General features: G+C 57.8%; 1 protein-coding gene across 4 annotated transcripts in view; it reads right to left on the bottom strand.

The window, feature by feature from the left end:
• Window positions 1-13,211, bottom strand: part of CDH23 (cadherin related 23) — a 365,671-nt gene extending 352,460 nt beyond the window's left edge. For all 4 annotated transcript variants that reach the window (XM_051823796.3, XM_089313405.1, XM_089313406.1 and 1 more), the window contains exon 1: window positions 13,073-13,211. The gene's annotated coding sequence lies outside the window, so the exon portion shown is untranslated. The remainder of the gene's footprint in view (window positions 1-13,072) is intronic.
• Between the last annotated feature and the right edge of the window lie 770 nt (window positions 13,212-13,981).

Here is a 13,981-nt window from a genome sequence, read left to right as displayed (position 1 = left end):
GACAAATGAAAAGCATCCTTGAAAGAAATTTATTAAATGGAGAAATACGAGGGGTCGCTATGAAGTTCACAGAAAATGAACACCGTGAGAAAACTATGCATGGATCCCAGAATTTGTTTTAACACCAGAATAAACCCATCTTTTAATTCCATTTTCCATGAACTTTTGAAGTCATAAATCTTGCTCATGGGCTGGAAATTTCACCACTGTGGAGAAGTCTATTTCCTCCCACTCCCTATGTCTCTGTGGACAGAGGAGGTGTGTGGGAGTGTGTGGGGAGTGTGAGGCCCAGGTCCAGGACCAGAGGGCGGCAGGCACGGCCCACTCCCGGGCCTGGGCCTGGGGACGGCGCTGAGGCTGCAGGACGAGGCTCCCGGAGCTCCTCGGGAACCATGCTGCGGCGTCAGCACTCGGGCAAGGGAGGGGATGGGTGCGGGGGCGCCCATGCCTGCCCCAGGCACAGTTTCCCAGCCCTGAGCATCTCCCGGCCAGGGTCAGGAAACAGCCAGGTAGGAATGAATCCCAGCATCTCACCTGCCCCTGCCCACACCAGCCCCAGCAAACGCCCAGCACCTCCCTGGGACTGCTGCAGCCTTGGAAGTGGCGCTCATCTCTGCCCAGAGACGTACCCTGCTCACCTGGGAGGCATGGCGCTCACAGCGGCTCCTTTGTATCAGGCCGGGGTGGGTGTGGACAGGGCACAGAGAATGACCGATGCACAGCAGGGGAAGGCAAAGACAGGAATGCCCCATCCTGACATCAAACAGTGGCCCCTCGCAGAGCCTCGCCTCGCAGACAAGGCAGTGCTGCCCAGAAGGCTTCATTTTCCTTGTTGGGCAGTGGTAGCCCAGAGAGGGAGCCACTCAGCAAAGGTCACACAGCACGTCTGTGCCAGAGACCGGGGACAGGCCGATGCCCAACTGAACAGGCAGACCCGGAAGTTAGGTCAAGGGGGCAAGGAATGAGAGAAGACCACACATAGTCAGTCAACACACAGACCAGAAACAAAGGGCACAGGTGCATTGCCAAGGCCACCAGGTCACAAACCCAGACACAGGCACAGGTGCGCGTGCCCAAGGCCGCCAGGTCACAAACCCAGACACAGGCACAGGTGCGCATGCCCAAGGCCGCCAGGTCACAGACCCAGATACACGCAGAGGCTCATGTGACCAAGGCCACTTCGTCAGAGACAGAGAGGAGAGGGTGCTGGTGGGACAATGAACTTCTGAGCCAGGCTGCAGAACGGAGAGTGGCCAGGGAAAATGGAGCTGTGTCCCCACCAGGCCTCTCCTGTGTCCCTTTGCCCTTGCCTCTGCCACCCAGGCCCTCTGCCGCGGCTCTTGGGAAAGCTGCGAAACACGCAGGTGCAACAAGGTCACCCAGTTAGCAGGCTCCCTCCCGCTGTATTATTCATGGGCTCCCTTCTTCCGGCCCAAGCTCCAGTTTCCGACAGCCCTGAGGCGGGCACCAGCCCCAGCCTGGCAGGTCAGCCGCTCTGCTGGACCAGCCTACGACAGCCCCCACTCCTTACACCCCTCGGCCTCCCTACCCCTTCCTAAGGCGCATCCATTCACCTGGTGCCCCAGAAGCACTGCAAGGGGAGTGGGCGGATTCGGGGCCGGTAAAGCACAGCAAAGGGAAACCTTGACCGGAAAGCCAGACACGGGGCGAACGGCCCTGAATCAGGCGGCCATGGGACTCTCCCCTTCACACACACACTCACACACTCTTACACACTCCATTCACACTCACACATACACTCACTCTCACACACTTTCACACACACTCACTCCCACTTACACATGTTCACATACACTCACACACACCCTTTCACACATACTCACACACTCACAGACACTCACACACACACCCTTTTTGAACTGACCATCCCAAATACGGCTCTCCGAGAGCTTACAGAAGACACAGGGCCAAGCTTGTCTACTTCTGTATCTGAGTGTGCCATACACAGCATACTGCAAACAGCAGGCACTTAATAAATGTTTGTGGACTTGGGACCTTCTTAAGAAGATGGGTGTCAAACTGACAGAGCGGGCCCAGAGCGGCACGGAGCCACTCCACAGACATGGCTCTCTGGTCTGCACTTGCCACGGGGTTTTAACATCTATCTGCAGGTATCTTGTGAGCCCTGCGTAGTTTAAGTCACAAATGCATAATCATACATTAATACAGCATGTATTTTATTAACACATACATAATAAAGTGAAAATGTATATTTATCACAATTTTTGTATACCACGATGCATTTTGCTGCACAGGTTCATGTAACTAATGGGTGACTCGTACAGGGGCCGGAGTTACAGGGCAACAGGTTAAGCCGTCACCCTCAATGCTGGCATCCCAAATTGGAGCATGGGTTCAAAGCCCAGCTGCTCCATTTCCAGTCCAGCCCCCTGCTGATGCACCTGGGAAGGCAGCAGAGCATGGTCCAAGTGCTTGGGCCCCTGCACCCATGTGGGAGACCCAGATGGAGTTCCTGGCACCCGGCCTGGCCTCAGCTGCTGCAGCCACTTGGGGAGTGAACCAGCGGATGGAAGACCTCTCTCCCCCTGTCAACTTAATATTTTTTAAATCATCCATCCTCTCTCTCACATCCCCTGCTTGGACACTGCGTGCCTGTGAACACCCTCAGCCCAGGTCACTTACAGGGGAAGTCCAGGCCGCAGTACACACACCTGGCAGGGGTGCGGGCAGAGCCTCAGCTCTGCGGCTGCCTCTCTAGGGACCCGAGGTGGGCCTTTTGCCTTTTCTTTTTAGAAAATTTTTATTTAATAAGTATAAATTTTAAAAGTACAACTTTTGGATTATAGTGATTCTTCCCCCCATAACAACCCCATCTCCTACTCCCTCTCCCATTCCGTTCTTCATTAAGATTGATTTTTAATTATCTTTGTACACAGAAGATCAACTCTATACTAAGTAAAGATTTCAACAGTTTGCACCCACACAGACACAAAGTATAAAGTACTGTTTGAGTACTAGTTTTACCATTAATTCTCATAGTACAGCACATTAAGGACAGAGATCCTATATGGGGAGGGGAGCAAGTGCACAGTGACTCCTGTTGTTGACTTAACAATTTGACACTCTTATTTATAATGTCAGTAATCACCCTAGGCTCTTGTCATGAGCTGCCAAGGCTATGGAAGCCTCTTGAGTTCACCAACTCTGATCATATTTAGACAAGGCCATAATCAAAGTGGAAGTTCTCTCCTCCCTTCAGAGAAAGGTACCTCCTTCTTTGATGGCCTGTTCTTTCCACTGGGATCTCACTTGCAGAGATCTTTCATGTGGGTCATTTTTTGCCACAGTGTCTTGGCTTTCCATGCCTGAAATGTTCTCATGGGCTTTTTAGCCAGATCTGATTCTGAGGCCAGAGCACTGTTTAGGGCATTTGCCATTCTACGAGTCTGCTGTGTATCCCACTTCCCATGTTGGATCGTTCCCTCCTTTTTAATTCTATCTATTATTATTAGCAGACACTTGGTCTTATTTATGTGATACCTTTAACACTTAACTCTATCTTTATGGTCAGTTATGAACTTAAACTGATCACTTTGACTAGTAAGATGGCATTGGTACCTGCCAACTTAATGGGATTTGGACTCCCATGGCACATTTTTAGCTTTACCCTTAGGGATAAGTCTGAGTGAGTGTGTGCCAAACTGTACATCTCCCTCTCTTATTCCCACTCTTATTTTTAACAGGGATCAATGTTAAATTGTCAAATAAAAGAGCTATCTGCACCTCCATGTTTACTGCAGCTTAGTTCACAATAGCTAAGACATGGAATCAACCTAAATGCCCATCAACAGAAGACCGGATAAAGAAATTATGGGGTATGTACTCTATGGAATACTACACAGCAGTAAAAAAAAATGAAATCCAGTCATTTGCAACAAAATGGAGGATTCTGGAAAACATCGTGCTGAGTGAAATAAGCCAGTCCCAAAGGGACAAATATCATATGTTCTCCCTGATTAGTGACAACTAACTGAGCACCTAAAAGGAAACCTGTAGAAGTGAACCTGACACTATGAGGAACAATGACTGGATCAGCCCTCATCCTGACTGTCGAGGGACAGCTTACTATTTTACTCTTTTCAGTATTTTCTTTTTCTACTTGATACCATTGGTTGAGCTCTTTAATTAACACAGAGTTATTCTTAGGAGTTTAATTCCAACTTTTGCCTTTCTGAGCTCAGCTTCCATCTGGATTGGGGCGGGGGGGGGGGGACAGGCTCTGCCTTCTTTAAATGCAGAGGAGTAATGAGGACAGCCGCCCCCCACCTGCTGGCTAGGTGACTCCGCGCGGGCTGCCTAACCTCTCTGTGCCTCGGATCATCTGCAAGCTACAGGTAACAGTAAACCCTCTCTCTCAGGCTGGCCACAAGGACGGAGTGAGATATTTTAGATCAAGTGCTAAGCGCAGGGTCTGGCACACAGTAAGTGCTTAATTAATGCTACCCGTGCGTACTGTCAGTCTGCCACTCCCTAGGTCTGGGGCAGAGGTCACAGACTGGCAGGCAGTTGGCCCAAGGCTTTCCCTGTGACACCGCTCCCCAAGGGGAGAGGCCCCCAGGGACACACAGGAAAGGCTCAGCAGCTATTTCTGCAATGGGCGACCAGTCTTGCAGTGCTCTGAATATTTAAATTAGGTGCTAGCATTTCAAATAGGGAGACTCTGTAGGTTTGCTTTCTCTTAAATCTAGATTGCTAGAATCTTTTGAAAAATCTAAGTGTCTGGCCAGGCTAAAAGTCATTCTGCACACCAGCTTAGCAGTTGTAGTTGTGGTAGCAGCAGCGTCCCCTCCAGGTGGGGCGAGCAGGTGCAGCTGGCCAGTGCCTAGAGGCACTGGATGTCCACCCCCAGCCAGGCACAACCACAGGGAAGTCCAGGTGGCAGAGGTCTGCAGTTACCCGGCCCCAGGGCATCTGCCCAAGGCGAGAGACTTCTCCCAAGCCCAGAGCCCCTCCCCACCACGTCCAGCTGCAGAGACTGCCAGGCATCCCGAGACCCTCAGCCCCAGAGGACGGAGCCCAAATGCTCCAAGCTGCCCCAGCTTCCGTGGCTTTCCAGGGACCTCGCCCCTGCTTGGCAGCTCCCAAGCATAAAAAACAACGCTAGCAACGACAGGGAAATGGAAAACCAAGTGCTCAGGCAGACACACAAACCTCTCTAGGTCGCCGTCGTCCCTGCACAGCCCACCCCACGGGAGGCCCCAGTCTTCGTGGAGAAGGTACTCAGTGTCCCCTGCTCGGTGGTATCTGGGGGTGCTGGGGAGATGTCCATGTGCCCACGGCCCTCTCACCACTCACCAGCCTGCCCAGGGCTCAGCTCCAGGGACACAGACCCCACCATCCCTTCTCTGACCGAGAGGACTCCCCAAGCCCCATAGCTCCCCCGTCCAGCTCGTCACTGGCCTGCGTGCTCTATAGCGCTGGCCTCCATGTGTGCTTTTACTGTCTATGGCCCCCATGCAATGTGGGCATCAGGCCACTGAGCACTGGAGATGTGCTTACACGAGACACGCTGATGCGCCACCAGAGCCCAGCACACACAGGTCCACCCTGAGAGGCGCTACAAATGCAGAAGACTCGGCAGATCCTGAGAAGAGCACCCCGAAAATCTCCTCACCCCAGGGGCAATCCTCTCCACTGAGTACGTGTTGAAATGACATTGGAGACATTCTAGTAGGTAAAGTTCATTATCAAAAATAACTTCACCAGATTAGCTGAGCCACCCACGTCCCCTATCAGACTGCTCAGGTTCAAGTCCTGGCTCCAGCTTCCTACAGCGCTAACCCTTGAAGCCAGCAGTGACGGCTCAAGGGCTTGGGCCCCTGCCACCCTGTGGGAGACCGGGATGGAGTTCCTGGCTCTCAGCTCCAGCCTGGCCCAAACACCTAGGGAGGAAACCGTGGCAGGGGCTCTGTCCACCTCTCCAAAAAATAAAGTTAAATCAGAATTTCCCTGTCTCTGTGAACCTGTTCAAGGTGGTGTCTATGAAATTTAGTAGTGTACATTGTCTGCATCATTTTCCTTTTGTAAATGTTAAACTTTTTTGACACAAAACGAGTATATACATGAGGGTACTTAAAAAAAGCGGTTCACTAGGCTAATCCTCCACCTTGCGGCGCCAGCACACGGGGTTCTAGTCCCAGTTGGGGCGCCGGATTCTGTCCCGGTTGCCCCTCTTCCAGGCCAGCTCTCTGCTGTGGCCAGGGAGTGCAGTGGAGGATGGCCCAAGTGCTTGGGCCCTGCACCCCATGGGAGACCAGGAGAAGCACCTGGCTCCTGCCTTCGGATCAGCCTGGTGTGCCGGCTGCAGCGGCCATTGCGGGGTGAACCAACGGAAAAGGAAGACCTTTCTCTCTTTCTCTCTCTCTCACTGTCTAACTCTGCCTGTAAAAAAAAAAAAAAAAAGTTGTTTTGGTGCAAGAAAATTTGAAACCTGTGCATGGTTCTCTTGTTTTGTGCATGGTTCTCTTGTTTTACATTTTCCATGAACTTGCTGAAGACCTTCTGCAAGTGTGGATTTCACAATTCCCTCTGCACCAGCATCAGCTTCTCCCTTCATTGCATTTCCCATGAGCTGTGTGGACTTCCCTTGAATGTGACAGGAGGTACGCTCTGACGTTCGTCCTCAGCGTGAGCCCCCAGCACAGTCAGGGGCTGGGACAGGGCTGATGCTGGGGACTGGGGGCCTGAATGGCTGAATGAGGGCCCCCCCCCGAAGCCTGGGAGGACCCCCAAGCCTGTCCAACACGTGCTGGCTTCCCTGCAGCAGCCCACCCATGCGACCCTGACAAGACAAGACCTCGGCCCCATGGAGGGGCAGGGAGGGGCCCGGGATACAGTCTGTCACTGTGGTTCTGGGAGACGACTTCAGAAATCCCGGCCCCAGGCCAGGAGTGCAGGAGGCGCCTGCAGCCAGGCAGGGACATGGGAGAGAATGAAGCCCAGGAGGGCTCTGTTTCTGCCCACAGCCCTGGAGAGAAGCAGGCAGAGCCCTGGAGAGACCATCGCACCCTCACCCTAGCCCAGGGGCAGGACGGGAGGCACAAACGGAGACAGACAGGTCACAGCCGCTCCCTCTTGCTTCCTCTCTCCCCTCTTCCTCCCTCCGTCCTCACTCCCCAGCGTTCGCTGGCTCCCAAATCACAGCCTTGGCTGCACAGACACAATCAAGGCTGCGTGAGGGGCCCTCGTCACAAATGGCATCTCAGGTCCTCTCCAAGGCAGCTCGGCCAACGGCCCGCCGCGAGGAGAGGAGGCGGCTGCAGAAGTGCCCGCCGCGAGAGGCTTCCTCCCTCCCTCCTGGGCTGATCAGCTCCAGGGGTGAGCTGGGGGGGGGGCCTGATTGCAGGCTGGGGCCCCTGGGGTCTGGGAGACAAAAGCCGGCCCACCCCCCTCAACACAGCTCCTGCTGCGGGAGCTGGGAACAGCAGGGCTCCTCATGGCTCACACTCTGGCCCAGCCTCCTCTGAGGACCTTGAACAAGCCGTTCCCAAGTCTGGGCCTCAGTTTCCCTGTCTGTAAAATGGAAGGGCTGGCTGGTGTCCAGGAGAGCTCCCAGCCCTTGAGTAGCAGCCACAAACTCACAGGCAAAAGGGCCAGGAGGTTGGGCAAATGAGGAAAGCCGGGCCGCCCCGTGAGACAATGGGGAAGGGTGTGGACCGTGGAGAACTGCAGGCTGCAGGCTGCAGGCTCGCCTAAAATCTAATGGGGCAGTGGGGGGGGGGGGGGCAGGAGGGCTGCATTAGTCAGGACAAAGAAGGCCTGGGAGGGGAGCCCGCCGTGGTGGGAAATGCCTCCTCCTGGGGCAGTCACGTGGGTGGACCTGCAGGAACACCCACCACTGGCGTGGAAGATGCCTTTACCTTCTTACCTGCGTGCAGCGCTCAGCTGAGCAGTGCAAAAAATACACGGGGCCGTGACAGCTGACCTCCAGCCAGCAGCCTGTCAATCAGGAACATGGACCCCAAGTGGCAGCTCTAATCAGAGACGCCGCAAGTCTAGGTTTTTATGTGAAGCTGCAGGATTTTTTTTTAATGTCATTAGTAATTATTTCCAAATGAAGAAACCACAACAGCATTTACACACACACACACACACACACATTCAGGCAAGGTTCAGCGCCTGCACTTACAGATCGCCAAGTTGTGACGATTAAGGGAGGTCGCGCCTCTTTGCGGGGCTACGTTGTGCCCAGCGTGACTAAGTCGGAGGCAGGGAACAAAAGCCACTGCTGCTCTCGTATGGATGCTGCGTGCCAGGCGCCACCCAAAAAGCCGGCTACAGACTTCTCAGCTTATTAACGCTCACGGCAAGCCTACGAGGCAATCGGAAATAATTCCTGCTTTAAAGAGGAGAAACGGGAGACCGGAACGCGGTCCCGCACCAGAGCCACAGCTTCAGAGCTCCGGAGTGCAGGAAGTGGTGCCCGAGCCCGGCTCTGTCGGCCTCCGAGCTGCCTTCCAGAAACCGTGAAGGCAGCGGGCTTCGGTCAAAACAGCCGGCTCTAGCGAGGGGCTGGGTCACGGCTAAGCCTGAGCCAGCTGGGTCTCTGTGCCCGGCACAGCCAGCGGCCCCGGAGGCGGGGAGCGCCGCCTGGCCTTCCCATCCCCTCAGCATTAGGCAGAGGCACGCGGTGACCCTTACAGAAGGGACCCGTCCCTGGGAGTGTGAACCCCGGAGTCCCGCGTGCTGAGGGTGAGAAGCAGCCACAGCTGGCCCGCTCCCCACTCCCCACGGGGGCTCTGGGTCGGATTCCCCAGGGAATTCCCCAGGCTGCTTCCTCTCAGCCACCCTTCTCGCCAGCGTGTGCTGTCCTCCCCCGTGGGGTTCAGTGAAGCTTTCCACGCTGAAGCCACATAAACGCGGCCCACACGCCGTCTAACGTTTCCTCAATGGGCTCTCGTGCAAACACGACCGCTTCCCAGCACGGCAGCCACTCAGAGCAAGTTAGAGAAAGTGCCAGCACTCCGAAAACACCACCGTGCCCCAGTCACTCCCCACCCCCGGGGTCACCACCATCCCGACTCTGCTGCTCGTACCCCTCCTTTGTTATGACACCTGCTGCCCTTCAGTGCTCCACAGTTCCCACCACTCCCTACTGTCTCACACCAGGCCCCTCTAGGCAAGCAGGTCAGAGGCCTCTCCTCCAAGGGCATATGCCCAGAGCCCAGAGTACGGCAAGGTGGGCCTTGGCTACCTCTCATGAACCTGGTTCACATGACTGGTTAGAACTGGTTAGAACTGGTTACAGGCACGGCTAATGCTTGGTGTGGTACTGCCCAGCTAACCCACAGGCTAAAGAAGTTGCACTCACCTGGCAAAAGCCCAGGTGGTCAGGGACTCTCACTGAGCCCTCCCTCCACTGGCGTGGGGTCCCAAGGAGACCAAGGCAAAAGCCACAGAGCCTGTGCCATGCAGGAAGCCCAGCTCAGGAGAGGCCAGCCCCGAGCAGAGTGGGGAGGCACATGGAAGGCCAGGGAGGGAGGGGTGCAGGTTGGAGAGGCAGCCACCCACTGCCTCCCAAGACCCCACAGCCAGGAAGGCTTCCTGCAGTCGGTGACTCCCAAGCAACATCAGGATCCCCCACACCACGTTCACGAGGCTGGAGCACAGAGAACCCGCCAGGGCTGGCGCTGTGCACAGCAGGTTAAGCCGCCACTGGGGTGCCAGTCTGAGTCCCAGCTGCTCTGCTTCCGAGCCAGCTCCCTCCTAATGGGCCTGGGGAAGCAGCGGAAGGTGGCCCAAGAGCCTGGGCCACTGCCACCCATGTGGGAGACCTGGGCTGAGGTCCTGGCTCCTGGCTTTGGCCTGGCCCAGACCCAGCTGTTGTAGCCATCTGGAGAGTGAACCAGCAGAAGGAAGACTGTACTCTCTCTGCCTTCCAAATAAATCAATCTTAAAATGAAGCAGCAGCAGCCCCACCACCTAATCCTATCCCCGTTTCTCTTCCAGTGGAGGCAAAGCTCTCCCTTCCTGAACAAGCCGCTCATCGGCTCCGACTAAACAGCCCTGCTCGCCTGTTAACAGACGGACGGGATCACCCAGTGCTCACAGAGACCCGCATTGAGGCTCAAAAAAAAAAAAAAAAAAAATTAAAACTGATTTTCTAAAATGAAAGAAGTATAATCGAATTTGAAACCAATGAGTTCAAAGTCAATTAAGCTAATTTTTAAAGCCACCTTTACACATTAAGATGTGAAATTTTTAAAAACCTGAGGGCTTAAGGAGGCGGTACAGCGTTCATTAAGCTACACACGTTCGCACCCCTGGTTTTCAAACAAACCAAAGAATCACCTCAGCGTCACCCTCTGTAAGCCCCCGCAGTGCCAACCAGGTCCTGCAGAGCTCGTCCTCTCTGCCCTGCACCCCCGCAGACCTCCCTCTTCCTCAAGGGGGCGGGGAAACATAGGGAGGGGCAGTGCTCCGTGGGGCGTGGCCAGGGACAAGAGCCCATGCAGTAACCTTTCACCCACGGCCCCTGCCCCAGTCTCTCCTACAGGCCAGCAGACCCCTTGGGGTTTTATCAAGGAGCCATTCCGCCCCCGCCCCCGTGGGAGGGCAGAAGAGCCAGCATCTGCCCAGCCCCAGGCACCTACGAGCTAGGTTTGCAGCCCCATTTCTGGAGCCCTGTACCCCATGCCTGTGAAGCACACAGGAAGCTGAGCCAACAGGCAAGTCTGTTTCAAGGACCTCAAAACAAACAACCTGATGGCGGCATTAGCAGGCAACAGCCCCCACAGCCCCCAGCCCCAAGACACCACGGGTGGATTTCTTTCTTTTTTTTTTTTTTTTTTTTTTTTTTTTTTGGCGAGGTACAGTTACAGAGAGAGAGAGAGGCAGAGACAGAAAGAAGGGTCTTCCATTCACTGGTTCACTCCCCAAATGGCTGCAATGGCCAGCACTGAAGCCAGGAGCTTCCTCCAGATCTCCCACGTGGGTGCAGGGGCCCAAGGACTTGGGCCATCTTCTATTGCTTTCCCAGGCCATAGCAGAGAGCTGGATCGGAAGTGGAACAGCCGGGACTCGCACGGGAGCCCATGTGGGATGCTGGCGCTGGCCTCCCTCCCTCCCCTTCCCTTTACAGAAGGTGTAAATAAACTTTTCAAAAAGAAAAGCTCACCCTCTAAGACACTGTGAACCAGAGCACACACCTCTCTCAGTGACCTTATCAAACACAAACTCAAGATCAGAAGGCCGGGGAGGGGCCTGAGACTCTGCATTTCTGCAACTCTGCCTCGCACGGGTTGCTGACGCGGCAGGTGCACAGACCGCTCTCGGAGAAGCAAGCTTCCAGAAGACCTTCCGCTTCCAGGAGAATGGGCACTCCGAACAAGCACTCAGAAAGGTGCCTTTCAAAATGTTCAGCTCAAAGGAATGAGCCTGGTGATGTGGCAGGTACGGGAGCACGTTGGGCAGGGAGCTAGGTGGGAGGCGACCAAAACGCTCTGCCATTGTCACCCTCGAGTAAGCCGATGTGACGATGCCAGCTGTTTGGGGGTCAGGAAGGCTGAGGCAGGTGCACAGGGTGTAGCACAGAGAAGGCCAGCGGCCGCCTGCCCCTCCTGGCTCTCCCCAGTCACACCCATCACTCCTCCAGTGCCACCTCCCCAGCCCACAGGCTACGCTCGCTCTCTGCCACGTGACACCCTGCCTTCCTACTGTCCCCAGCCCTAGGCAACAGCACCAAGGCTGCTAATCCCCCAGCCAGGGGGCCCTTGCTCTGCAGAGTGACATCGGGTGCCCCCACCCCCGTGGGTGCTGACCGCAGTGCGCCTACCCCTGCACCATGAGCCGATCTGACCTCTGGGCCAGCACCAGCTCTCACCACCACTGTGGGCTGACTCATCCACACCTTGCACCTGGCCCCCACCAGGCTCTGCAAGCCCACCCCCACCCATCAAAGAAATTCTCCCCCAGGTGAGGGTTTGACTCCACGGAACCCGTCCTCAAAGGTCTCTCCAGCTGATTTCAAAATCCAGATTGGGGCGGGGGCAGCCGCCGAGGACGGAAGGAGAGGGCAAAATGCTGTGTGCAGGGGCACAGGCTCTGCTTTCCGAATTGCGGCGGAGAGTGGGGGCACATCACTACCCTGAAAGGCTAATTTCCTCCCAGTGGGCTGCTGACGGGGCTGGGGCCCGGCGGGGCGGCGGTCAGCCGCGAGGGCACAGACCTATGCACGCCGGAGGCGGCAGCCTTATGTGCCAGCCCCGGGAAAGCAAAGCGCCAGGTGCCGCGGGGTGGCCCCGCCACCACCATACGGAATGCGCGGGCTCTGCACGCATCCCGGGCTCACCCGCCAAGGAGGGAAGGGCAGCGCTCCCAGCGCGAGGCCTTGGGGACAACCAGTACTGCCCAGAGCGTACCAACCCCTGGGCTGGAGAGGCCACGCGCCGCCGGCCGCACGAGGCTCCCGGCTCCATGAGGGGCGCGTCTCTCCAAGGCCAGGCAGAACTGGGGAGGCTGCAGGGGTTCCCTGGGAGTCTCCCGCGGGCCTTGAGTGGGGAGGGGTAGGGAGGGGTAGGAAGGGAAAAGGAGGGGGGGAAGGGGAGGGGAGGAACGGGGAGGTCTACGTGACTTTCGGTCCCTTCAGCGCTGCTGCCCACCCTGCGGTGGGGGTGCGCCCCACCCCATCTCCGTCGTCCAAACGGGGACCAGAGCTCAAAGGGGATGGGACTGGATCCCAGCGCCCTCTGCACCCCGAAACCCTCCGCCATGCTGCACCCTCTCCAATACCCGGGGAGCAGGGCGCCCGAGGGCTCCCTCTCCCAGGAAGCGGGCAGGGATGGGTGCGCGTCCTCCCAAGGCCAACGCGGAGGGAATTCGAGTTCCCGGGAATCAAAGTTGCCGCGTGTCTGGCAACGGGCTCCGAGCGGGACGCGGAGCGCGGGGCTGGGGCCAGAGCCCGCCGCGGGCGACGGCCACGCCGGGCACCAGTGGCTCCACGGCTGCGGTCTCGACCCCGCGGCTCCAACTTTCCCGGCGGGGGGAAGGCGAGGGAAGCGGGAAGGGAAGGGCGGTGCGCGGCTGCGGGTACCGTGTGCTTGTGCGGAGCGGCGCCGCGCCGCGCCTCGGGCTCTGCTCTCCACCGGATCGGCCCCCGCGGACCGCCTGGTCGGGCCCCGGCCACCACCGCGTCTCGCTGCCGGCGCGAAGGCTCATCCGCTGCGCACCGGCCGCTCTGGGGTCCCCTCGGGCCGCCCGCTCGCCGCTCGCCGGCCGCAACTTCAGATGCGCCACGGGCTCGAACGAGGCGCGCCCCAAATGTCCCGAGGCTCAGCAGCCGCGCGCTCCATGCCCGGGGCCGGAACGCCCCGCCCCTCCTGGCTCGGCGGCCCGCCGCCGTCGGACGCGTCCTGGGGCCGAGCACCGCGCCCCTCTCTCCGAGCCGCTGCCGCCGCCGCCGCTGCCGCCGCCGCTCAAGTCCACGATCAACTTTCCCTCGCTTCCTCCGCCCCGCGCGGCCCCCGCCACCCAGACCCCGCCTCCTGACGCTCCTCGGCTCCCCTCCGCCCCGCGCGCGGTCCCCGCCCGCCGCCAGCGCTCCGCCGCGCCCCCACCCACGGGGGCTGCCGGGACCCCCGGCTCCCTCCCGGGCCCCGCCCGGACCCCCGGGAGCGGCGCGGAGCCCAGCCAGGCGCTCAGGGCATGAATATTTCAGTGCTGGCAAAGCAGTCCTCCGCCGATGTCATGGCACCGGCTGCTGTGGCAACTGGGCGATTCCCCCAAAGGGCCAGGGAGGACGCCCGCGCAGGCGGCCCCAGGTGCGTGCCGGAGCCGCGCCCCGCAGGGCCACCAGCTGTCCCGCAGAGGGGCGCGTGGAGCAGTGGGGGCCTGGTCAGCCTCCCGCCCGCTCCGCGCCTCGGGCCAAACGAGGAAAAGCTCTCGGGAAGCCGAGCTAGTGAGCGGGCGCCGGGCGTAGGTGAGCCCGAGCCATCTGTTGGCT

The sequence above is a fragment of the Oryctolagus cuniculus genome, chromosome 15 (genome assembly GCF_051225735.1).
Source record: "Oryctolagus cuniculus isolate XC-2025 breed Fujian yellow rabbit chromosome 15, ASM5122573v1, whole genome shotgun sequence".
NCBI classification, from domain to species: domain Eukaryota; kingdom Metazoa; phylum Chordata; class Mammalia; order Lagomorpha; family Leporidae; genus Oryctolagus; species Oryctolagus cuniculus.
Note: the sequence above shows the minus strand (reverse complement) of the source record. Positions and strands in the feature narration are given on the sequence as shown.